At 41.6% G+C, this 17,637-nt stretch overlaps 67 non-coding genes and 11 pseudogenes across 67 annotated transcripts; all 78 read left to right on the top strand.

Moving 5' to 3' along the window:
- The first annotated feature begins 105 nt into the window (after nt 1-105).
- On the top strand, nt 106-224 carry LOC135070066 (5S ribosomal RNA). The gene has a single exon (XR_010256240.1). It is a non-coding gene; the product is annotated as a 5S ribosomal RNA (ribosomal RNA).
- Nucleotides 225-330: 106 nt separating this feature from the next.
- Nucleotides 331-449, top strand: LOC135061309 (5S ribosomal RNA). Its single transcript, XR_010247694.1, has one exon. It is a non-coding gene; the product is annotated as a 5S ribosomal RNA (ribosomal RNA).
- A 107-nt stretch (nt 450-556) lies between these two features.
- On the top strand, nt 557-675 carry LOC135061135 (5S ribosomal RNA). Its single transcript, XR_010247526.1, has one exon. It is a non-coding gene; the product is annotated as a 5S ribosomal RNA (ribosomal RNA).
- Nucleotides 676-782: 107 nt separating this feature from the next.
- On the top strand, nt 783-901 carry LOC134901922 (5S ribosomal RNA). The gene has a single exon (XR_010175397.1). It is a non-coding gene; the product is annotated as a 5S ribosomal RNA (ribosomal RNA).
- Nucleotides 902-1,008: 107 nt separating this feature from the next.
- LOC134885948 (5S ribosomal RNA) lies at nt 1,009-1,127 on the top strand. The gene has a single exon (XR_010170049.1). It is a non-coding gene; the product is annotated as a 5S ribosomal RNA (ribosomal RNA).
- A 107-nt stretch (nt 1,128-1,234) lies between these two features.
- Nucleotides 1,235-1,353, top strand: LOC135060641 (5S ribosomal RNA). Its single transcript, XR_010247034.1, has one exon. It is a non-coding gene; the product is annotated as a 5S ribosomal RNA (ribosomal RNA).
- A 107-nt stretch (nt 1,354-1,460) lies between these two features.
- Nucleotides 1,461-1,579, top strand: LOC135063823 (5S ribosomal RNA). Its single transcript, XR_010250146.1, has one exon. It is a non-coding gene; the product is annotated as a 5S ribosomal RNA (ribosomal RNA).
- A 107-nt stretch (nt 1,580-1,686) lies between these two features.
- Nucleotides 1,687-1,805, top strand: LOC135066403 (5S ribosomal RNA). The gene has a single exon (XR_010252651.1). It is a non-coding gene; the product is annotated as a 5S ribosomal RNA (ribosomal RNA).
- Nucleotides 1,806-1,912: 107 nt separating this feature from the next.
- LOC135069091 (5S ribosomal RNA) lies at nt 1,913-2,031 on the top strand. The gene has a single exon (XR_010255281.1). It is a non-coding gene; the product is annotated as a 5S ribosomal RNA (ribosomal RNA).
- Nucleotides 2,032-2,138: 107 nt separating this feature from the next.
- Nucleotides 2,139-2,257, top strand: LOC135063386 (5S ribosomal RNA). The gene has a single exon (XR_010249719.1). It is a non-coding gene; the product is annotated as a 5S ribosomal RNA (ribosomal RNA).
- Nucleotides 2,258-2,364: 107 nt separating this feature from the next.
- LOC135068131 (5S ribosomal RNA) lies at nt 2,365-2,483 on the top strand. The gene has a single exon (XR_010254338.1). It is a non-coding gene; the product is annotated as a 5S ribosomal RNA (ribosomal RNA).
- Nucleotides 2,484-2,590: 107 nt separating this feature from the next.
- LOC134890353 (5S ribosomal RNA) lies at nt 2,591-2,709 on the top strand (annotated as a pseudogene).
- Nucleotides 2,710-2,816: 107 nt separating this feature from the next.
- LOC134900767 (5S ribosomal RNA) lies at nt 2,817-2,935 on the top strand. Its single transcript, XR_010174271.1, has one exon. It is a non-coding gene; the product is annotated as a 5S ribosomal RNA (ribosomal RNA).
- A 107-nt stretch (nt 2,936-3,042) lies between these two features.
- Nucleotides 3,043-3,161, top strand: LOC134886901 (5S ribosomal RNA; annotated as a pseudogene).
- A 107-nt stretch (nt 3,162-3,268) lies between these two features.
- On the top strand, nt 3,269-3,387 carry LOC134887805 (5S ribosomal RNA). Its single transcript, XR_010171073.1, has one exon. It is a non-coding gene; the product is annotated as a 5S ribosomal RNA (ribosomal RNA).
- A 107-nt stretch (nt 3,388-3,494) lies between these two features.
- LOC134887794 (5S ribosomal RNA) lies at nt 3,495-3,613 on the top strand. The gene has a single exon (XR_010171072.1). It is a non-coding gene; the product is annotated as a 5S ribosomal RNA (ribosomal RNA).
- A 107-nt stretch (nt 3,614-3,720) lies between these two features.
- Nucleotides 3,721-3,839, top strand: LOC135060644 (5S ribosomal RNA). The gene has a single exon (XR_010247037.1). It is a non-coding gene; the product is annotated as a 5S ribosomal RNA (ribosomal RNA).
- Nucleotides 3,840-3,946: 107 nt separating this feature from the next.
- On the top strand, nt 3,947-4,065 carry LOC134885022 (5S ribosomal RNA). Its single transcript, XR_010169150.1, has one exon. It is a non-coding gene; the product is annotated as a 5S ribosomal RNA (ribosomal RNA).
- A 107-nt stretch (nt 4,066-4,172) lies between these two features.
- LOC134901450 (5S ribosomal RNA) lies at nt 4,173-4,291 on the top strand. Its single transcript, XR_010174942.1, has one exon. It is a non-coding gene; the product is annotated as a 5S ribosomal RNA (ribosomal RNA).
- A 107-nt stretch (nt 4,292-4,398) lies between these two features.
- LOC135064825 (5S ribosomal RNA) lies at nt 4,399-4,517 on the top strand. Its single transcript, XR_010251124.1, has one exon. It is a non-coding gene; the product is annotated as a 5S ribosomal RNA (ribosomal RNA).
- Nucleotides 4,518-4,624: 107 nt separating this feature from the next.
- LOC134892407 (5S ribosomal RNA) lies at nt 4,625-4,743 on the top strand (annotated as a pseudogene).
- Nucleotides 4,744-4,850: 107 nt separating this feature from the next.
- Nucleotides 4,851-4,969, top strand: LOC134901384 (5S ribosomal RNA). The gene has a single exon (XR_010174873.1). It is a non-coding gene; the product is annotated as a 5S ribosomal RNA (ribosomal RNA).
- A 107-nt stretch (nt 4,970-5,076) lies between these two features.
- LOC134890695 (5S ribosomal RNA) lies at nt 5,077-5,195 on the top strand (annotated as a pseudogene).
- A 107-nt stretch (nt 5,196-5,302) lies between these two features.
- On the top strand, nt 5,303-5,421 carry LOC134887782 (5S ribosomal RNA). Its single transcript, XR_010171071.1, has one exon. It is a non-coding gene; the product is annotated as a 5S ribosomal RNA (ribosomal RNA).
- A 107-nt stretch (nt 5,422-5,528) lies between these two features.
- Nucleotides 5,529-5,647, top strand: LOC135058973 (5S ribosomal RNA). The gene has a single exon (XR_010245394.1). It is a non-coding gene; the product is annotated as a 5S ribosomal RNA (ribosomal RNA).
- A 107-nt stretch (nt 5,648-5,754) lies between these two features.
- On the top strand, nt 5,755-5,873 carry LOC135067611 (5S ribosomal RNA). The gene has a single exon (XR_010253822.1). It is a non-coding gene; the product is annotated as a 5S ribosomal RNA (ribosomal RNA).
- Nucleotides 5,874-5,980: 107 nt separating this feature from the next.
- On the top strand, nt 5,981-6,099 carry LOC135066298 (5S ribosomal RNA). Its single transcript, XR_010252550.1, has one exon. It is a non-coding gene; the product is annotated as a 5S ribosomal RNA (ribosomal RNA).
- Nucleotides 6,100-6,206: 107 nt separating this feature from the next.
- LOC134885727 (5S ribosomal RNA) lies at nt 6,207-6,325 on the top strand. The gene has a single exon (XR_010169835.1). It is a non-coding gene; the product is annotated as a 5S ribosomal RNA (ribosomal RNA).
- Nucleotides 6,326-6,432: 107 nt separating this feature from the next.
- LOC134902116 (5S ribosomal RNA) lies at nt 6,433-6,551 on the top strand. Its single transcript, XR_010175591.1, has one exon. It is a non-coding gene; the product is annotated as a 5S ribosomal RNA (ribosomal RNA).
- A 107-nt stretch (nt 6,552-6,658) lies between these two features.
- LOC134884438 (5S ribosomal RNA) lies at nt 6,659-6,777 on the top strand. The gene has a single exon (XR_010168586.1). It is a non-coding gene; the product is annotated as a 5S ribosomal RNA (ribosomal RNA).
- Nucleotides 6,778-6,884: 107 nt separating this feature from the next.
- On the top strand, nt 6,885-7,003 carry LOC135063822 (5S ribosomal RNA). Its single transcript, XR_010250145.1, has one exon. It is a non-coding gene; the product is annotated as a 5S ribosomal RNA (ribosomal RNA).
- A 107-nt stretch (nt 7,004-7,110) lies between these two features.
- On the top strand, nt 7,111-7,229 carry LOC135062443 (5S ribosomal RNA). The gene has a single exon (XR_010248793.1). It is a non-coding gene; the product is annotated as a 5S ribosomal RNA (ribosomal RNA).
- Nucleotides 7,230-7,336: 107 nt separating this feature from the next.
- On the top strand, nt 7,337-7,455 carry LOC135065168 (5S ribosomal RNA). Its single transcript, XR_010251456.1, has one exon. It is a non-coding gene; the product is annotated as a 5S ribosomal RNA (ribosomal RNA).
- Nucleotides 7,456-7,562: 107 nt separating this feature from the next.
- Nucleotides 7,563-7,681, top strand: LOC135063385 (5S ribosomal RNA). Its single transcript, XR_010249718.1, has one exon. It is a non-coding gene; the product is annotated as a 5S ribosomal RNA (ribosomal RNA).
- Nucleotides 7,682-7,788: 107 nt separating this feature from the next.
- Nucleotides 7,789-7,907, top strand: LOC135069769 (5S ribosomal RNA). The gene has a single exon (XR_010255951.1). It is a non-coding gene; the product is annotated as a 5S ribosomal RNA (ribosomal RNA).
- Nucleotides 7,908-8,014: 107 nt separating this feature from the next.
- LOC134885712 (5S ribosomal RNA) lies at nt 8,015-8,133 on the top strand. The gene has a single exon (XR_010169821.1). It is a non-coding gene; the product is annotated as a 5S ribosomal RNA (ribosomal RNA).
- A 107-nt stretch (nt 8,134-8,240) lies between these two features.
- On the top strand, nt 8,241-8,359 carry LOC134887743 (5S ribosomal RNA; annotated as a pseudogene).
- A 107-nt stretch (nt 8,360-8,466) lies between these two features.
- LOC134891431 (5S ribosomal RNA) lies at nt 8,467-8,586 on the top strand (annotated as a pseudogene).
- Nucleotides 8,587-8,693: 107 nt separating this feature from the next.
- LOC134900723 (5S ribosomal RNA) lies at nt 8,694-8,812 on the top strand. Its single transcript, XR_010174230.1, has one exon. It is a non-coding gene; the product is annotated as a 5S ribosomal RNA (ribosomal RNA).
- A 107-nt stretch (nt 8,813-8,919) lies between these two features.
- On the top strand, nt 8,920-9,038 carry LOC134884436 (5S ribosomal RNA). The gene has a single exon (XR_010168584.1). It is a non-coding gene; the product is annotated as a 5S ribosomal RNA (ribosomal RNA).
- A 107-nt stretch (nt 9,039-9,145) lies between these two features.
- LOC135063820 (5S ribosomal RNA) lies at nt 9,146-9,264 on the top strand. Its single transcript, XR_010250143.1, has one exon. It is a non-coding gene; the product is annotated as a 5S ribosomal RNA (ribosomal RNA).
- Nucleotides 9,265-9,371: 107 nt separating this feature from the next.
- On the top strand, nt 9,372-9,490 carry LOC135062442 (5S ribosomal RNA). Its single transcript, XR_010248792.1, has one exon. It is a non-coding gene; the product is annotated as a 5S ribosomal RNA (ribosomal RNA).
- A 107-nt stretch (nt 9,491-9,597) lies between these two features.
- LOC135069065 (5S ribosomal RNA) lies at nt 9,598-9,716 on the top strand. The gene has a single exon (XR_010255256.1). It is a non-coding gene; the product is annotated as a 5S ribosomal RNA (ribosomal RNA).
- A 107-nt stretch (nt 9,717-9,823) lies between these two features.
- On the top strand, nt 9,824-9,942 carry LOC135063384 (5S ribosomal RNA). Its single transcript, XR_010249717.1, has one exon. It is a non-coding gene; the product is annotated as a 5S ribosomal RNA (ribosomal RNA).
- A 107-nt stretch (nt 9,943-10,049) lies between these two features.
- On the top strand, nt 10,050-10,168 carry LOC135068130 (5S ribosomal RNA). Its single transcript, XR_010254337.1, has one exon. It is a non-coding gene; the product is annotated as a 5S ribosomal RNA (ribosomal RNA).
- Nucleotides 10,169-10,275: 107 nt separating this feature from the next.
- On the top strand, nt 10,276-10,394 carry LOC134885711 (5S ribosomal RNA). Its single transcript, XR_010169820.1, has one exon. It is a non-coding gene; the product is annotated as a 5S ribosomal RNA (ribosomal RNA).
- Nucleotides 10,395-10,501: 107 nt separating this feature from the next.
- On the top strand, nt 10,502-10,620 carry LOC134887742 (5S ribosomal RNA; annotated as a pseudogene).
- A 107-nt stretch (nt 10,621-10,727) lies between these two features.
- LOC134891430 (5S ribosomal RNA) lies at nt 10,728-10,847 on the top strand (annotated as a pseudogene).
- A 107-nt stretch (nt 10,848-10,954) lies between these two features.
- LOC135065756 (5S ribosomal RNA) lies at nt 10,955-11,073 on the top strand. Its single transcript, XR_010252029.1, has one exon. It is a non-coding gene; the product is annotated as a 5S ribosomal RNA (ribosomal RNA).
- A 107-nt stretch (nt 11,074-11,180) lies between these two features.
- LOC134900766 (5S ribosomal RNA) lies at nt 11,181-11,299 on the top strand. Its single transcript, XR_010174270.1, has one exon. It is a non-coding gene; the product is annotated as a 5S ribosomal RNA (ribosomal RNA).
- Nucleotides 11,300-11,406: 107 nt separating this feature from the next.
- On the top strand, nt 11,407-11,525 carry LOC134890630 (5S ribosomal RNA; annotated as a pseudogene).
- A 107-nt stretch (nt 11,526-11,632) lies between these two features.
- Nucleotides 11,633-11,751, top strand: LOC134885442 (5S ribosomal RNA). Its single transcript, XR_010169556.1, has one exon. It is a non-coding gene; the product is annotated as a 5S ribosomal RNA (ribosomal RNA).
- Nucleotides 11,752-11,857: 106 nt separating this feature from the next.
- Nucleotides 11,858-11,977, top strand: LOC134885052 (5S ribosomal RNA). Its single transcript, XR_010169179.1, has one exon. It is a non-coding gene; the product is annotated as a 5S ribosomal RNA (ribosomal RNA).
- A 107-nt stretch (nt 11,978-12,084) lies between these two features.
- LOC135065755 (5S ribosomal RNA) lies at nt 12,085-12,203 on the top strand. The gene has a single exon (XR_010252028.1). It is a non-coding gene; the product is annotated as a 5S ribosomal RNA (ribosomal RNA).
- A 107-nt stretch (nt 12,204-12,310) lies between these two features.
- LOC135067426 (5S ribosomal RNA) lies at nt 12,311-12,429 on the top strand. The gene has a single exon (XR_010253642.1). It is a non-coding gene; the product is annotated as a 5S ribosomal RNA (ribosomal RNA).
- A 107-nt stretch (nt 12,430-12,536) lies between these two features.
- On the top strand, nt 12,537-12,655 carry LOC135059036 (5S ribosomal RNA). The gene has a single exon (XR_010245456.1). It is a non-coding gene; the product is annotated as a 5S ribosomal RNA (ribosomal RNA).
- A 107-nt stretch (nt 12,656-12,762) lies between these two features.
- Nucleotides 12,763-12,881, top strand: LOC134887769 (5S ribosomal RNA). Its single transcript, XR_010171070.1, has one exon. It is a non-coding gene; the product is annotated as a 5S ribosomal RNA (ribosomal RNA).
- A 107-nt stretch (nt 12,882-12,988) lies between these two features.
- On the top strand, nt 12,989-13,107 carry LOC134887758 (5S ribosomal RNA). The gene has a single exon (XR_010171069.1). It is a non-coding gene; the product is annotated as a 5S ribosomal RNA (ribosomal RNA).
- Nucleotides 13,108-13,214: 107 nt separating this feature from the next.
- On the top strand, nt 13,215-13,333 carry LOC135060642 (5S ribosomal RNA). The gene has a single exon (XR_010247035.1). It is a non-coding gene; the product is annotated as a 5S ribosomal RNA (ribosomal RNA).
- A 107-nt stretch (nt 13,334-13,440) lies between these two features.
- Nucleotides 13,441-13,559, top strand: LOC135070041 (5S ribosomal RNA). Its single transcript, XR_010256215.1, has one exon. It is a non-coding gene; the product is annotated as a 5S ribosomal RNA (ribosomal RNA).
- Nucleotides 13,560-13,666: 107 nt separating this feature from the next.
- On the top strand, nt 13,667-13,785 carry LOC134884341 (5S ribosomal RNA). Its single transcript, XR_010168492.1, has one exon. It is a non-coding gene; the product is annotated as a 5S ribosomal RNA (ribosomal RNA).
- A 107-nt stretch (nt 13,786-13,892) lies between these two features.
- LOC135064823 (5S ribosomal RNA) lies at nt 13,893-14,011 on the top strand. Its single transcript, XR_010251123.1, has one exon. It is a non-coding gene; the product is annotated as a 5S ribosomal RNA (ribosomal RNA).
- A 107-nt stretch (nt 14,012-14,118) lies between these two features.
- On the top strand, nt 14,119-14,237 carry LOC134895312 (5S ribosomal RNA; annotated as a pseudogene).
- A 107-nt stretch (nt 14,238-14,344) lies between these two features.
- On the top strand, nt 14,345-14,463 carry LOC134887747 (5S ribosomal RNA). The gene has a single exon (XR_010171068.1). It is a non-coding gene; the product is annotated as a 5S ribosomal RNA (ribosomal RNA).
- Nucleotides 14,464-14,570: 107 nt separating this feature from the next.
- Nucleotides 14,571-14,689, top strand: LOC134891807 (5S ribosomal RNA; annotated as a pseudogene).
- Nucleotides 14,690-14,796: 107 nt separating this feature from the next.
- Nucleotides 14,797-14,915, top strand: LOC135061601 (5S ribosomal RNA). The gene has a single exon (XR_010247979.1). It is a non-coding gene; the product is annotated as a 5S ribosomal RNA (ribosomal RNA).
- Nucleotides 14,916-15,022: 107 nt separating this feature from the next.
- Nucleotides 15,023-15,141, top strand: LOC134885505 (5S ribosomal RNA). Its single transcript, XR_010169617.1, has one exon. It is a non-coding gene; the product is annotated as a 5S ribosomal RNA (ribosomal RNA).
- Nucleotides 15,142-15,248: 107 nt separating this feature from the next.
- On the top strand, nt 15,249-15,367 carry LOC134887735 (5S ribosomal RNA). Its single transcript, XR_010171067.1, has one exon. It is a non-coding gene; the product is annotated as a 5S ribosomal RNA (ribosomal RNA).
- Nucleotides 15,368-15,474: 107 nt separating this feature from the next.
- Nucleotides 15,475-15,593, top strand: LOC135063818 (5S ribosomal RNA). Its single transcript, XR_010250142.1, has one exon. It is a non-coding gene; the product is annotated as a 5S ribosomal RNA (ribosomal RNA).
- A 107-nt stretch (nt 15,594-15,700) lies between these two features.
- On the top strand, nt 15,701-15,819 carry LOC135062441 (5S ribosomal RNA). The gene has a single exon (XR_010248791.1). It is a non-coding gene; the product is annotated as a 5S ribosomal RNA (ribosomal RNA).
- A 107-nt stretch (nt 15,820-15,926) lies between these two features.
- Nucleotides 15,927-16,045, top strand: LOC135061273 (5S ribosomal RNA). Its single transcript, XR_010247660.1, has one exon. It is a non-coding gene; the product is annotated as a 5S ribosomal RNA (ribosomal RNA).
- Nucleotides 16,046-16,152: 107 nt separating this feature from the next.
- On the top strand, nt 16,153-16,271 carry LOC134885305 (5S ribosomal RNA). Its single transcript, XR_010169423.1, has one exon. It is a non-coding gene; the product is annotated as a 5S ribosomal RNA (ribosomal RNA).
- Nucleotides 16,272-16,378: 107 nt separating this feature from the next.
- On the top strand, nt 16,379-16,497 carry LOC135062273 (5S ribosomal RNA). The gene has a single exon (XR_010248627.1). It is a non-coding gene; the product is annotated as a 5S ribosomal RNA (ribosomal RNA).
- A 107-nt stretch (nt 16,498-16,604) lies between these two features.
- LOC134901448 (5S ribosomal RNA) lies at nt 16,605-16,723 on the top strand. The gene has a single exon (XR_010174940.1). It is a non-coding gene; the product is annotated as a 5S ribosomal RNA (ribosomal RNA).
- Nucleotides 16,724-16,830: 107 nt separating this feature from the next.
- On the top strand, nt 16,831-16,949 carry LOC134901521 (5S ribosomal RNA). The gene has a single exon (XR_010175011.1). It is a non-coding gene; the product is annotated as a 5S ribosomal RNA (ribosomal RNA).
- A 107-nt stretch (nt 16,950-17,056) lies between these two features.
- Nucleotides 17,057-17,175, top strand: LOC135070805 (5S ribosomal RNA). Its single transcript, XR_010256956.1, has one exon. It is a non-coding gene; the product is annotated as a 5S ribosomal RNA (ribosomal RNA).
- Nucleotides 17,176-17,282: 107 nt separating this feature from the next.
- LOC135066697 (5S ribosomal RNA) lies at nt 17,283-17,401 on the top strand. The gene has a single exon (XR_010252937.1). It is a non-coding gene; the product is annotated as a 5S ribosomal RNA (ribosomal RNA).
- Nucleotides 17,402-17,508: 107 nt separating this feature from the next.
- Nucleotides 17,509-17,627, top strand: LOC135060235 (5S ribosomal RNA). The gene has a single exon (XR_010246627.1). It is a non-coding gene; the product is annotated as a 5S ribosomal RNA (ribosomal RNA).
- Nucleotides 17,628-17,637: the final 10 nt, after the last annotated feature.

Genomic DNA, 17,637 nt, shown 5'->3' with positions numbered 1-17,637 from the left:
TTTATACTGCCAACACCGTTCTGTTGATGCATTCCATTTTCAAACGTATTCATTTATGAACCAGTAGTTAGAAGTAGAAAAGTTCTAACAGAAACCACAAAGCTTATCTACAGCCACACCACACTGGATACGCCCAATCTCATCTGATCTTGCAAGCTAAACAGTGTTGGGCCTGGTTAGTACTTGGATGGGAGACCACCTGGGAATACAAGGTGCTGTAGATATTTTTATACTGCCAACACCGTTCTGTTGATGCATTCCATTTTCAAACGTATTCATTTATGAACCAGTAGTTAGAAGTAGAAAAGTTCTAACAGAACCACAAAGCTCATCTACAGCCAAACCACACTGGATACGCCCAATCTCATCTGGTCTTGGAAGCTAAGCAGTGTTGGGCCTGGTTAGTACTTGGATGGGAGACCACCTGGGAATACAAGGTGCTGTAGATATTTTTATACTGCCAACACCGTTCTGTTGATGCATTCCATTTTCAAACGTATTCATTTATGAACCAGTAGTTAGAAGTAGAAAAGTTCTAACAGAAACCACAAAGCTCATCTACAGCCACACCACGCTGGATACCCCCAATCTCATCTGATCTTGGAAGCTAAGCAGTGTTGGGCCTGGTTAGTACTTGGATGGGAGACCACCTGGGAATACAAGGTGCTGTAGATATTTTTATACTGCCAACACCGTTCTGTTGATGCATTCCATTTTCAAACGTATTCATTTATGAACCAGTAGTTAGAAGTAGAAAAGTTCTAACAGAAACCACAAAGCTCATCTACAGCCACACCACGCTGGATACGCCCAATCTCATCTGATCTTGGAAGCTAAGCAGTGTTGGGCCTGGTTAGTACTTGGATGGGAGACCACCTGGGAATACAAGGTGCTGTAGATATTTTTATACTGCCAACACCGTTCTGTTGATGCATTCCATTTTAAAACGTATTCATTTATGAACCAGTAGTTAGAAGTAGAAAAGTTCTAACAGAAACCACAAAGCTTATCTACAGCCACACCACACTGGATACGCCCAATCTCATCTGATCTTGGAAGCTAAGCAGTATTGGGCCTGGTTAGTACTTGGATGGGAGACCACCTGGGAATACAAAGTGCTGTAGATATTTAATTACTGCCAACACCGTTCTGTTGATGCATTCCATTTTCAAACGTATTCATTTATGAACCAGTAGTTAGAAGTAGAAAAGTTCTAACAGAAACCACAAAGCTCATCTACAGCCACACCACGCTGGATACGCCCAATCTCATCTGATCTTGGAAGCTAAGCAGTGTTGGGCCTGGTTAGTACTCGGATGGGAGACCACCTGGGAATACAAGGTGCTGTAGATATTTTTATACTGCCAACACCGTTCTGTTGATGCATTCCATTTTAAAACGTATTCATTTATGAACCAGTAGTTAGAAGTAGAAAAGTTCTAACAGAAACCACAAAGCTTATCTACAGCCACACCACACTGGATACGCCCAATCTCATCTGATCTTGGAAGCTAAGCAGTATTGGGCCTGGTTAGTACTTGGATGGGAGACCACCTGGGAATACAAGGTGCTGTAGATATTTTTATACTGCCAACACCGTTCTGTTGATGCATTCCATTTTCAAACGTATTCATTTATGAACCAGTAGTTAGAAGTAGAAAAGTTCTAACAGAAACCACAAAGCTCATATACAGCCACACCACATTGGATACGCCCAATCTCATCTGATCTTGGAAGCTAAGCAGTGTTGGGCCTGGTTAGTACTTGGATGGGAGACCACCTGGGAATACAAGGTGCTGTAGATATTTTTATAATGCCAACACCGTTCTGTTGATGCATTCCATTTTCAAACGTATTCATTTATGAACCAGTAGTTAGAAGTAGAAAAGTTCTAACAGAAACCATAAAGCTCATCTACAGCCACACCACACTGGATACACCCAATCTCATCTGATCTTGGAAGCTAAGCAGTGTTGGGCCTGGTTAGTACTTGGATGGGAGACCACCTGGGAATACAAGGTGCTGTAGATAATTTTATACTGCCAACACCGTTCTGTTGATGCATTCCATTTTAAAACGTATTCATTTATGAACCAGTAGTTAGAAGAAGAAAAGTTCAAACAGAAACCACAAAGCTCATCTACAGCCACACCACACTGGATACGCCCAATCTCATCTGATCTTGGAAGCTAAGCAGTGTTGGGCCTGGTTAGTACTTGGATGGGAGACCACCTGGGAATACAAGGTGCTGCAGATATTTTTATACTGCCAACACCGTTCTGTTGATGCATTCCATTTTCAAACGTATTCATTTATGAACCAGTAGTTAGAAGTAGAAAAGTTCTAACAGAAACCACAAAGCTCATCTACAGCCACACCACACTGGATACACCCAATCTCATCTGGTCTTGGAAGCTAAGCAGTGTTGAGCCTGGTTAGTACTTGGATGGGAGACCACCTGGGAATACAAGGTGCTGTAGATATTTTTATACTACCAACACCGTTCTGTTGATGCATTCCATTTTCAAACGTATTCATTTATGAACCAGTAGTTAGAATTAGAAAAGTTCTAACAGAAACCACAAAGCTCATCTACAGCCAAACCACACTGGATACGCCCAATCTCATCTGATCTTGGAAGCTAAGCAGTGTTGGGCCTGGTTAGAACTTGGATGGGAGACCACCTGGGAATACAAGATGCTGTAGATATTTTTATACTACCAACACCGTTCTGTTGATGCATTCCATTTTCAAACGTATTCATTTATGAACCAGTAGTTAGAAGTAGAAAAGTTCTAACAGAAACCACAAAGCTCATCTACAGCCACACCACACTGGATACGCCCAATCTCATCTGATCTTGGAAGCTAAGCAGTGTTGGGCCTAGTTAGTACTTGGATGGGAGACCACCTGGGAATACAAGGTGCTGTAGATATTTTTATACTGCTGACACCGTTCTGTTGATGCATTCCATTTTCAAACGTATTCATTTATGAACCAGTAGTTAAAAGTAGAAAAGTTCTAACAGAAACCACAAAGCTCATCTACAGCCTCACCACGCTGGATACGCCCAATCTCATCTGATCTTGGAAACTAAGCAGTGTTGGGCCTGGTTAGTACTTGGATGGGAGACCACCTGGGAATACAAGGTGCTGTAGATATTTTTATACTGCCGACACCGTTCTGTTGATGCATTCCATTTTCAAATGTATTCATTTATGAACCAGTAGTTAGAAGTAGAAAAGTTCTAACAGAAACCACAAAGCTCATCTACAGCCACACCACACTGGATACGCCCAATCTCATCTGATCTTGGAAGCTAAGCAGTGTTGGGCCTGGTTAGTACTTGGATGGGAGACCACCTGGGAATACAAGGTGCTGTAGATATTTTTATACTGCCAACACCGTTCTGTTGATGCATTCCATTTTCAAACGTATTCATTTATGAACCAGTAGTTAGAAGTAGAAAAGTTCTAACAGAAACCACAAAGCTCATCTACAGCCACACCACACTGGATACGCCCAATCTCATCTGATCTTGGAAGCTAAGCAGTGTTGGGCCTGGTTAGTACTTGGATGGGAGACCACCTGGGAATACAAGGTGCTGTAGATAATTTTATACTGCCAACACCGTTCTGTTGATGCATTCCATTTTAAAACGGATTCATTTATGAACCAGTAGTTAGAAGTAGAAAAGTTCTAACAGAAACCACAAAGATCATCTACAGCCAAGCCACACTGGATACGCCCAATCTCATCTGATCTTGGAAGCTAAGCAGTGTTGGGCCTGGTTAGTACTTGGATGGGAGACCACCTGGGAATACAAGGTGCTGTAGATATTTTTATACTGCCAACACCGTTCTGTTGATGCATTCGATTTTCAAATGTATTTATTTATGAACCAGTAGTTAGAAGAAGAAAAGTTCAAACAGAAACCGCAAAACTCATCTGCAGCCACACCACACTGGATACGCCCAATCTCATCTGATCTTGGAAGCTAAGCAGTGTTGGGCCTGGTTAGTACTTGGATGGGAGACCACCTGGGAATACAAGGTGCTCTAGATATTTTTATACTGCCAACACCGTTCTGTTGATGCATTCCATTTTCAAACGTATTCATTTATGAACCAGTAGTTAGAAGTAGAAAAGTTCTAACAGAAACCACAAAGCTCATCTACAGCCACACCACACTGGATACACCCAATCTCATCTGGTCTTGGAAGCTAAGCAGTGTTGGGCCTGGTTAGTACTTGGATGGGAGACCACCTGGGAATACAAGGTGCTGTAGATATTTTTATACTACCAACACCGTTCTGTTGATGCATTCCATTTTCAAACGTATTCATTTATGAACCAGTAGTTAGAAGTAGAAAAGTTCTAACAGAAACCATAAAGCTCATCTACAGCCACACCACACTGGATACGCCCAATCTCATCTGATCTTGGAAACTAAGCAGTGTTGGGCCTGGTTAGTACTTGGATGGGAGACCACCTGGGAATACAAGGTGCTGTAGATATTTTTATACTACCAACACCGTACTGTTGATGCATTCCATTTTCAAACGTATTCATTTATGAACCAGTAGTTAGAAGTAGAAAAGTACTAACAGAAACCATAAAGCTCTTCTACAGCCACACCACACTGGATATGCCCAATCTCATCTGATCTTGGAAGCTAAGTAGTGTTGGGCCTGGTTAGTACTTGGATGGGAGACCACCAGGGAATACAAAGTGCTGTAGATAATTTTATACTGCCAACACCGTTCTGTTGATGCATTCCATTTTCAAACGTATTCATTTATGAACCAGTAGTTAGAAGTAGAAAAGTTCTAACAGAAACCAGCAAGTTCATCTACAGCCACACCACACTGGATACGCCCAATCTCATCTGATCTTGGAAGCTAAGCAGTGTTGGGCCTGGTTAGTACTCGGATGGGAGACCACCTGGGAATACAAGGTGCTGTAGATATTTTTATACTGCCAACACCGTTCTGTTGATGCATTCCATTTTCAAAAGTATTCATTTATGAACCAGTAGTTAGAAGTAGAAAAGTACTAACCGAAACTATAAAGCTCTTATACAGCCACACCAAACTGGATATGCCCAATCTCATCTGATCTTGGAAGCTAAGCAGTGTTGGGCCTGGTTAGTACTTGGATGGGAGACCACCTGGGAATACAAGGTGCTGTAGATATTTTTATACTGCCAACACCGTTCTGTTGATGCATTCCATTTTCAAACGTATTCATTTATGAACCAGTAGTTAGAAGTAGAAAAGTTCTAACAGAAACCATAAAGCTCATCTACAGCCACACCACACTGGATACGCCCAATCTCATCTGATCTTGGAAGCTAAGCAGTGTTGGGCCTGGTTAGTACTTGGATGGGAGACCACCTGGGAATACAAGGTGCTGTAGATAATTTTATACTGCCAACACCGTTCTGTTGATGCATTCCATTTTAAAATGTGTTCATTTATGAACCAGTAGTTACAAGTAGAAAAGTTCTAACAGAAACCACAAAGCTCATCTACAGCCACACCACACTGGATACGCCCAATCTCATCTGGTCTTGGAAGCTAAGCAGTGTTGGGCCTTGTTAGTACTTGGATGGGAGACCACCTGGGAATACAAGGTGCTGTAGATATTTTTATACTGCCAACACCGTTTTGTTGATGCATTCCATTTTCAAACGTATTCATTTATGAACCAGTAGTTAGAAGTAGAAAAGTTCTAACAGAAACCACAAAGCTCATCTACAGCCACACCACGCTGGATACTCCCAATCTCATCTGATCTTGGAAGCTAAGCAGTGTTGGGCCTGGTTAGTACTTGGATGGGAGACCACCTGGGAATACAAGGTGCTGCAGATATTTTTATACTGCCAACACCGTTCTGTTGATGCATTCCATTTTCAAACGTATTCATTTATGAACCAGTAGTTAGAAGTAGAAAAGTTCTAACAGAAACCATAAAGTTCATCTACAGCCACACCACACTGGATACGCCCAATCTCATCTGATCTTGGAAGCTTAGCAGTGTTGGGCCTGGTTAGTACTTGGATGGGAGACCACCTGGGAATACAAGGTGCTGTAGATATTTTTATAGTGCCAACACCGTTCTGTTGATGCATTCCATTTTCAAACGTATTCATTTATGAACCAGTAGTTAGAAGTAGAAAAGTTCTAACAGAAACCACAAAGCTCATATACAGCCACACCACACTGGGTATGCCCAATCTCATCTGATCTTGGAAGCTAAGCAGTGTTGGGCCTGGTTAGTACTTGGGTGGGAGACCACCTGGGAATACAAGGTGCTGTAGATATTTTTATACTGCCAACACCGTTCTGTTGATGCATTCCATTTTCAAACGTATTCATTTATGAACCAGTAGTTAGAAGTAGAAAAGTTCTAACAGAAACCATAAAGCTCATCTACAGCCACACCACACTGGATACGCCCAATCTCATCTGATCTTGGCAGCTAAGCAGTGTTGGGCCTGGTTAGTACTTGGATGGGAGACCACCTGGGAATACAAGGTGCTGTAGATAATTTTATACTGCCAACACCGTTCTGTTGATGCTTTCCATTTTAAAACGTATTCATTTATGAACCAGTAGTTAGAAGTAGAAAAGTTCTAACAGAAACCAAAAAGTTCATCTACAGCCCAGCCACATTGGATACGCCCAATCTCATCTGATCTTGGAAGCTAAGCAGTGTTGGGCCTGGTTAGTACTTGGATGGGAGACCACCTGGGAATACAAGGTGCTGTAGATATTTTTATACTGCCAACACCGTTCTGTTGATGCATTCCATTTTCAAACGTATTCATTTATGAACCAGTAGTTAGAAGTAGAAAAGTTCTAACAGAAACCATAAAGCTTATCTACAGCCACACCACACTGGATACGCCCAATCTCATCTGATCTTGGAAGCTAAGCAGTATTGGGCCTGGTTAGTACTTGGATGGGAGACCACCTGGGAATACAAGGTGCTGTAGATATTTTTATACTGCCAACACCGTTCTGTTGATGCATTCCATTTTCAAACGTATTCATTTATGAACCAGTAGTTAGAAGTAGAAAAGTTCTAACAGAAACCACAATGCTCATATACAGCCACACCACACTGGATACGCCCAATCTCATCTGATCTTGGAAGCTAAGCAGTGTTGGGCCTGGTTAGTACTTGGATGGGAGACCACCTGGGAATACAAGGTGCTGTAGATATTTTTATAATGCCAACACCGTTCTGTTGATGCATTCCATTTTCAAACGTATTCATTTATGAACCAGTAGTTAGAAGTAGAAAAGTTCTAACAGAAACCATAAAGCTCATCTACAGCCACACCACACTGGATACGCCCAAGCTCATCTGATCTTGGAAGCTAAGCAGTGTTGGGCCTGGTTAGTACTTGGATGGGAGACCACCTGGGAATACAAGGTGCTGTAGATAATTTTATACTGCCAACACCGTTCTGTTGATGCATTCCATTTTAAAACGTATTCATTTATGAACCAGTGGTTAGAAGAAGAAAAGTTCAAACAGAAACCACAAAGCTCATCTACAGCCACACCACACTGGATACGCCCAATCTCATCTGATCTTGGAAGCTAAGCAGTGTTGGGCCTGGTTAGTACTTGGATGGGAGACCACCTGGGAATACAAGGTGCTGCAGATATTTTTATACTGCCAACACCGTTCTGTTGATGCATTCCATTTTCAAACGTATTCATTTATGAACCAGTAGTTAGAAGTAGAAAAGTTCTAACAGAAACCACAAAGCTCATCTACAGCCACACCACACTGGATACACCCAATCTCATCTGGTCTTGGAAGCTAAGCAGTGTTGAGCCTGGTTAGTACTTGGATGGGAGACCACCTGAGAATACAAGGTGCTGTAGATATTTTTATACTACCAACACCGTTCTGTTGATGCATTCCATTTTCAAACGTATTCATTTATGAACCAGTAGTTAGAAGTAGAAAAGTACTAACAGAAACCATAAAGCTCTTCTACAGCCACACCACACTGGATATGCCCAATCTCATCTGATCTTGGAAGATAAGCAGTGTTGGGCCTGGTTAGTACTTGGATGGGAGATCACCTGGGAATACAAGGTGCTGTAGATAATTTTATACTGCCAACACCGTTCTGTTGATGCATTCCATTTTAAAACGTATTCATTTATGAACCAGTGGTTAGAAGTAGAAAAGTTCTAACAGAAACCAGAAAGTTCATCTACAGCAACACCACACTGGATACGTCCAATCTCATCTGATCTTGGAAGCTAAGCAGTGTTGGGCCTGGTTAGTACTTGGATAGGAGACCACCTGGGAATACAAGGTGCTGTAGATATTTTTATACTACCAACACCGTTCTGTTGATGCATTCCATTTTCAAACGTATTCATTTATGAACCAGTAGTTAGAAGTAGAAAAGTACTAACAGAAACCATAAAGCTCTTCTACAGCCACACCACACTGGATATGCCCAATCTAATCTGATCTTGGAAGCTAAGCAGTGTTGGGCCTGGTTAGTACTTGGATGGGAGACCACCTGGGAATACATAGGTGCTGTAGATATTTTTATACTGCCAACACCGTTCTGTTGATGCATTCCATTTTCAAACGTATTCATTTATGAACCAGTAGTTAGAATTAGAAAAGTTCTAACAGAAACCACAAAGCTCATCTACAGCCAAACCACACTGGATACGCCCAATCTCATCTGATCTTGGAAGCTAAGCAGTGTTGGGCCTGGTTAGTACTTGGATGGGAGACCACCTGGGAATACAAGGTGCTGTAGATAATTTTATACTGCCAACACCGTTCTGTTGATGCATTCCATTTTAAAACGTATTCATTTATGAACCAGTAGTTAGAAGAAGAAAAGTTCTAACAGAAACCAAAAAGTTCATCTACAGCCCAGCCACATTGGATACGCCCAATCTCATCTGATCTTGGAAGCTAAGCAGTGTTGGGCCTGGTTAGTACTTGGATGGGAGACCACCTGGGAATACAAGGTGCTGTAGATATTTTTATACTGCCAACACCGTTCTGTTGATGCATTCCATTTTCAAACGTATTCATTTATGAACCAGTAGTTAGAAGTAGAAAAGTTCTAACAGAAACCATAAAGCTTATCTACAGCCACACCACACTGGATACGCCCAATCTCATCTGATCTTGGAAGCTAAGCAGTATTGGGCCTGGTTAGTACTTGGATGGGAGACCACCTGGGAATACAAGGTGCTGTAGATATTTTTATACTGCCAACACCGTTCTGTTGATGCATTCCATTTTCAAACGTATTCATTTATGAACCAGTAGTTAGAAGTAGAAAAGTTCTAACAGAAACCACAAAGCTCATATACAGCCACACCACACTGGATACGCCCAATCTCATCTGATCTTGGAAGCTAAGCAGTGTTGGGCCTGGTTAGTACTTGGATGGGAGACCACCTGGGAATACAAGGTGCTGTAGATATTTTTATAATGCCAACACCGTTCTGTTGATGCATTCCATTTTCAAACGTATTCATTTATGAACCAGTAGTTAGAAGTAGAAAAGTTCTAACAGAAACCATAAAGCTCATCTACAGCCACACCACACTGGATACGCCCAATCTCATCTGATCTTGGAAGCTAAGCAGTGTTGAGCCTGGTTAGTACTTGGATGGGAGACCACCTGGGAATGCAAGGTGCTGTAGATAATTTTATACTGCCAACACCGTTCTGTTGATGCATTCCATTTTAAAACGTATTCATTTATGAACCAGTAGTTAGAAGAAGAAAAGTTCAAACAGAAACCACAAAGCTCATCTACAGCCACACCACACTGGATACGCCCAATCTCATCTGATCTTGGAAGCTAAGCAGTGTTGGGCCTGGTTAGTACTTGGATGGGAGACCACCTGGGAATACAAGGTGCTGCAGATATTTTTATACTGCCAACACCGTTCTGTTGATGCATTCCATTTTCAAACGTATTCATTTATGAACCAGTAGTTAGAAGTAGAAAAGTTCTAACAGAAACCACAAAGCTCATCTACAGCCACACCACACTGGATACACCCAATCTCATCTGGTCTTGGAAGCTAAGCAGTGTTGAGCCTGGTTAGTACTTGGATGGGAGACCACCTGGGAATACAAGGTGCTGTAGATATTTTTATACTACCAACACCGTTCTGTTGATGCATTCCATTTTCAAACGTATTCATTTATGAACCAGTAGTTAGAAGTAGAAAAGTACTAACAGAAACCATAAAGCTCTTCTACAGCCACACCACACTGGATATGCCCAATCTCATCTGATCTTGGAAGATAAGCAGTGTTGGGCCTGGTTAGTACTTGGATGGGAGATCACCTGGGAATACAAGGTGCTGTAGATAATTTTATACTGCCAACACCGTTCTGTTGATGCATTCCATTTTAAAACGTATTCATTTATGAACCAGTAGTTAGAAGTAGAAAAGTTCAAACAGAAACCAGAAAGTTCATCTACAGCAACACCACACTGGATACGTCCAATCTCATCTGATCTTGGAAGCTAAGCAGTGTTGGGCCTGGTTAGTACTTGGATAGGAGACCACCTGGGAATACAAGGTGCTGTAGATATTTTTATACTACCAACACCGTTCTGTTGATGCATTCCATTTTCAAACGTATTCATTTATGAACCAGTAGTTAGAAGTAGAAAAGTACTAACAGAAACCATAAAGCTCTTCTACAGCCACACCACACTGGATATGCCCAATCTAATCTGATCTTGGAAGCTAAGCAGTGTTGGGCCTGGTTAGTACTTGGATGGGAGACCACCTGGGAATACATAGGTGCTGTAGATATTTTTATACTGCCAACACCGTTCTGTTGATGCATTCCATTTTCAAACGTATTCATTTATGAACCAGTAGTTAGAATTAGAAAAGTTCTAACAGAAACCACAAAGCTCATCTACAGCCAAACCACACTGGATACGCCCAATCTCATCTGATCTTGGAAGCTAAGCAGTGTTGGGCCTGGTTAGTACTTGGATGGGAGACCACCTGGGAATACAAGATGCTGTAGATATTTTTATACTACCAACACCGTTCTGTTGATGCATTCCATTTTCAAACGTATTCATTTATGAACCAGTAGTTAGAAGTAGAAAAGTTCTAACAGAAACCACAAAGCTCATCTACAGCCACACCACACTGGATACGCCCAATCTCATCTGATCTTGGAAGCTAAGCAGTGTTGGGCCTAGTTAGTACTTGGATGGGAGACCACCTGGGAATACAAGGTGCTGTAGATATTTTTATACTGCTGACACCGTTCTGTTGATGCATTCCATTTTCAAACGTATTCATTTATGAACCAGTAGTTAAAAGTAGAAAAGTTCTAACAGAAACCACAAAGCTCATCTACAGCCTCACCACACTGGATACGCCCAATCTCATCTGATCTTGGAAACTAAGCAGTGTTGGGCATGGTTAGTACTTGGATGGGAGACCACCTGGGAATACAAGGTGCTGTAGATAATTTTATACTGCCAACACCGTTCTGTTGATGCATTCCATTTTAAAACGTATTCATTTATGAACCAGTAGTTAGAAGTAGAAAAGTTCTAACAGAAACCAGAAAGTTCATCTACAGCAACACCACACTGGATACGTCCAATCTCATCTGATCTTGGAAGTTAAGCAGTGTTGGGCCTGGTTAGTACTTGGATAGGAGACCACCTGGGAATACAAGGTGCTGTAGATATTTTTATACTACCAACACCGTTCTGTTGATGCATTCCATTTTCAAACGTATTCATTTATGAACCAGTAGTTAGAAGTAGAAAAGTACTAACAGAACCATAAAGCTCTTCTACAGCCACACCACACTGGATATGCCCAATCTCATCTGATCTTGGAAGCTAAGCAGTGTTGGGCCTGGTTAGTACTTGGATGGGAGACCACCTGGGAATACATAGGTGCTGTAGATATTTTTATACTGCCAACACCGTTCTGTTGATGCATTCCATTTTCAAACGTATTCATTTATGAACCAGTAGTTAGAATTAGAAAAGTTCTAACAGAAACCACAAAGCTCATCTACAGCCAAACCACACTGGATACGCCCAATCTCATCTGATCTTGGAAGCTAAGCAGTGTTGGGCCTGGTTAGTACTTGGATGGGAGACCACCTGGGAATACAAGATGCTGTAGATATTTTTATACTACCAACACCGTTCTGTTGATGCATTCCATTTTCAAACGTATTCATTTATGAACCAGTAGTTAGAAGTAGAAAAGTTCTAACAGAAACCACGAAGCTCATCTACAGCCACACCACACTGGATACGCCCAATCTCATCTGATCTTGGAAGCTAAGCAGTGTTGGGCGTGGTTAGTACTTGGATGGGAGACCACCTGGGAATACAAGGTGCTGTAGATGTTTTTATACTGCCAACACCGTTCTGTTGATGCATTCCATTTTCAAACGTATTCATTTATGAACCAGTAGTTAGAAGTAGAAAAGTTCTAACAGAAACCACAAAGCTCATCTACAGCCACACCACACTGGATATGCCCAATCTCATCTGATCTTGGAAGCTAAGCAGTGTTGGGCCTGGTTAGTACTTGGATGGGAGACCACCTGGGAATACAAGGTGCTGTAGATATTTTTATACTGCCGACACCGTTCTGTTGATGCATTCCATTTTCAAATGTATTCATTTATGAACCAGTAGTTAGAAGTAGAAAAGTTCTAACAGAAACCACAAAGCTCATCTACAGCCACACCACACTGGATACGCCCAATCTCATCTGATCTTGGAAGCTAAGCAGTGTTGGGCCTGGTTAGTACTTGGATGGGAGACCACCTGGGAATACAAGGTGCTGTAGATATTTTTATACTGCCAACACCGTTCTGTTGATGCATTCCATTTTCAAACGTATTCATTTATGAACCAGTAGTTAGAAGTAGAAAAGTTCTAACAGAAACCGCAAAGCTCATCTACAGCCACACCACACTGGATACGCCCAATCTCATCTGATCTTGGAAGCTAAGCAGTGTTGGGCCTGGTTAGTACTTGGATGGGAGACCACCTGGGAATACAAGGTGCTGTAGATAATTTTATACTGCCAACACCGTTCTGTTGATGCATTCCATTTTAAAACGGATTCATTTATGAACCAGTAGTTAGAAGTAGAAAAGTTCTAACAGAAACCACAAAGATCATCTACAGCCAAGCCACACTGGATACGCCCAATCTCATCTGATCTTGGAAGCTAAGCAGTGTTGGGCCTGGTTAGTACTTGGATGGGAGACCACCTGGGAATACAAGGTGCTGTAGATATTTTTATACTGCCAACACCGTTCTGTTGATGCATTCAATTTTCAAATGTATTCATTTATGAACCAGTAGTTAGAAGAAGAAAAGTTCAAACAGAAACCCCAAAACTCATCTACAGCCACACCACACTGGATACGCCCAATCTCATCTGATCTTGGAAGCTAAGCAGTGTTGGGCCTGGTTAGTACTTTGATGGGAGACCACCTGGGAATACAAGGTGCTCTAGATATTTTTATACTGCCAACACCGTTCTGTTGATGCATTCCATTTTCAAACGTATTCATTTATGAACCAGTAGTTAGAAGTAGAAAAGTTCTAACAGAAACCACAAAGCTCATCTACAGCCACACCACACAGGATACACCCAATTTCATCTGGTCTTGGAAGCTAAGCAGTGTTGGGCCTGGTTAGTACTTGGATGGGAGACCACCTGGGAATACAAGGTGCTGTAGATATTTTTATACTACCAACACCGTTCTGTTGATGCATTCCATTTTCAAACGTATTCATTTATGAACCAGTAGTTAGAAGTAGAAAAGTTCTAACAGAAACCATAAAGCTCATCTACAGCCACACCACACTGGATACGCCCAATCTCATCTGATCTTGGAAACTAAGCAGTGTTGGGCCTGGTTAGTACTTGGATGGGAGACCACCTGGGAATACAAGGTGCTGTAGATATTTTTATACTACCAACACCGTACTGTTGATGCATTCCATTTTCAAACGTATTCATTTATGAACCAGTAGTTAGAAGTAGAAAAGTACTAACAGAAACCATAAAGCTCTTCTACAGCCACACCACACTGGATATGCCCAATCTCATCTGATCTTGGAAGCTAAGTAGTGTTGGGACTGGTTAGTACTTGGATGGGAGACCACCAGGGAATACAAAGTGCTGTAGATAATTTTATACTGCCAACACCGTTCTGTTGATGCATTCCACTTTCAAACGTATTCATTTATGAACCAGTAGTTAGAAGTAGAAAAGTTCTAACAGAAACCAGCAAGTTCATCTACAGCCACACCACACTGGATACGCCCAATCTCATCTGATCTTGGAAGCTAAGCAGTGTTGGGCCTGGTTAGTACTTGGATGGGAGACCACCTGGGAATACAAGGTGCTGTAGATATTTTTATACTGCCAACACCGTTCTGTTGATGCATTCCATTTTCAAACGTATTCATTTATGAACCAGTAGTTAGAAGTAGAAAAGTACTAACCGAAACTATAAAGCTCTTATACAGCCACACCACACTGGATATGCCCAATCTCATCTGATCTTGGAAGCTAAGCAGTGTTGGGCCTGGTTAGTACTTGGATGGGAGACCACCTGGGAATACAAGGTGCTTTAGATATTTTTATACTGCCAACACCGTTCTGTTGATGCATTCCATTTTCAAACGTATTCATTTATGAACCAGTAGTTAGAAGTAGAAAAGTTCTAACAGAAACCACAAAGCTCATCTACAGCCACACCACACTGGATACGCCCAATCTCATCTGATCTTGAAAGCTAAGCAGTGTTGGGCCTGGTTAGTACTTGGATGGGAGACCACCTGGGAATACAAGGTGCTGTAGATATTTTTATACTGCCAACACCGTTCTGTTGATGCATTCCATTTTCAAACGTATTCATTTATGAACCAGTAGTTAGAAGTAGAAAAGTTCTAACAGAAACCATAAAGCTCATCTACAGCCACACCACACTGGATACGCTCAATCTCATCTGATCTTGGAAGCTAAGCAGTGTTGGGCCTGGTTAGCACTTGGATGGGAGACCACCTGGGAATACAAGGTGCTGTAGATAATTTTATACTGCCAACACCGTTCTGTTGATGCATTCCATTTTAAAATGTATTCATTTATGAACCAGTAGTTACAAGTCGAAAAGTTCTAACAGAAACCACAAAGCTCATCTACAGCCACACCACACTGGATACGCCCAATCTCATCTGATCTTGGAAGCTAAGCAGTGTTGGGCCTGGTTAGTACTTGGATGGGAGACCACCTGGGAATACAAGGTGCTGTAGATATTTTTATACTGCCAACACCGTTCTGTTGATGCATTCCATTTTAAAACGTATTCATTTATGAACCAGTAGTTAGAAGTAGAAAAGTTCTAACAGAAACCACAAAGCTCATCTACAGCCACACCACACTGGATACGCCCAATCTCATCTGATCTTGGAAGCTAAGCAGTATTGGGCCTGGTTAGTACTTGGATGGGAGACCACCTGGGAATACAAGGTGCTGTAGATATTTTTATACTGCCAACACCGTTCTGTTGATGCATTCCATTTTCAAACGTATTCATTTATGAACCAGTAGTTAGAAGTAGAAAAGTTCTAACAGAAACCACAAAGCTCATATACAGCCACACCACACTGGATACGCCCAATCTCATCTGATCTTGGAAGCTAAGCAGTGTTGGGCCTGGTTAGTACTTGGATGGGAGACCACCTGGGAATACAAGGTGCTGTAGATATTTTTATACTGCCAACACCGTTCTGTTGATGCATTCCATTTTCAAACGTATTCATTTATGAACCAGTAGTTAGAAGTAGAAAAGTTCTAACAGAAACAATAAAGCTCATCTACAGCCACACCACACTGGATACACCCAATCTCATCTGATCTTGGAAGCTAAGCAGTTTTGGGCCTGGTTAGTACTTGGATGGGAGACCACCTGGGAATACAAGGTGCTGTAGATAATTTTATACTGCCAACACCGTTCTGTTGATGCATTCCATTTTAAAACGTATTCATTTATGAACCAGTAGTTAGAAGTAGAAAAGTTCTAACAGAAACCACAAAGCTCATCTACAGCCACACCACACTGGATATGCCCAATCTCATCTGTTCTTGGAAGCTAAGCAGTGTTGGGCCTGGTTAGTACTTGGATGGGAGACCACCTGTGAATACAAGGTGCTGTAGATATTTTTATACTGCCAACACCGTTCTGTTGATGCATTCAATTTTCGAATGTATTCATTTATGAACCAGTAGTTAGAAGAAGAAAAGTTCAAACAGAAACCACAAAGCTCATCTACAGTAACACCACACTGGATACGCCCAATCTCATCTGATCTTGGAAGCTAAGCAGTGTTGGGCCTGGTTAGTACTTGGATGGGAGACCACCTGGGAATACAAGGTGCTGTAGATATTTTTATACTGCCAACACCGTTCTGTTGATGCATTCCATTTTCAAAAGTATTCATTTATGAACCAGTAGTTAGAAGTAGAAAAGTTCTAACAGAAACCACAAAGCTCATCTACAGCCACACCACACTGGATACACCCAATCTCATCTGGTCTTGGAAGCTAAGCAGTGTTGGGCCTGGTTAGTACTTGGATGGGAGACCACCTGGGAATACAAGGTGCTGTAGATATTTTTATACTACCAACACCGTTCTGTTGATGCATTCCATTTTCAAACGTATTCATTTATGAACCAGTAGTTAGAAGTAGAAAAGTTCTAACAGAAACCATAAAGCTCATCTACAGCCACACCACACTGGATACGCCCAATCTCATCTGATCTTGGAAGCTAAGCAGTGTTGGGCCTGGTTAGTACTTGGATGGGAGACCACCTGGGAATACAAGGTGCTGTAGGTATTTTTATACTACCAACACCGTTCTGTTGATGCATTCCATTTTCAAACGTATTCATTTATGAACCAGTAGTTAGAAGTAGAAAAGTACTAACAGAAACCATAAAGCTTTTCTACAGCCACACCACACTGGATATGCCCAATCTCATCTGATCTTGGAAGCTAAGCAGTGTTGGGCCTGGTTAGTACTTGGATGGGAGATCACCTGGGAATACAAGGTGCTGTAGATAATTTTATACTGCCAACATCGTTCTGTTGATGCATTCCATTTTAAAACGTATTCATTTATGAACCAGTAGTTAGAAGTAGAAAAGTTCTAACAGAAACCAGAAAGTTCATCTACAGCAGCACCACACTGGATACGCCCAATCTCATCTGATCTTGGAAGCTAAGCAGTGTTGGGCCTGGTTAGTACTTGGATGGGAGACCACCTGGGAATACAAGGTGCTGTAGATATTTTTATACTGCCAACACCGTTCTGTTGATGCATTCCATTTTAAAACGTATTCATTGATGAACCAGTAGTTAGAAGTAGAAAAGTTCTAACAGAAACCACAAAGCTCATCTACAGCCACACCACACTGGATACGCCCAATCTCATCTGATCTTGGAAGCTAAGCAGTGTTGGGCCTGGTTAGTACTTGGATGGGAGACCACCTGGGAATACAAGGTGCTGTAGACATTTTTATACT

Source organism: Pseudophryne corroboree, chromosome 3 (genome assembly GCF_028390025.1).
Source record: "Pseudophryne corroboree isolate aPseCor3 chromosome 3, aPseCor3.hap2, whole genome shotgun sequence".
Lineage (NCBI taxonomy): Eukaryota > Metazoa > Chordata > Amphibia > Anura > Myobatrachidae > Pseudophryne > Pseudophryne corroboree.
Note: the sequence above shows the minus strand (reverse complement) of the source record. Positions and strands in the feature narration are given on the sequence as shown.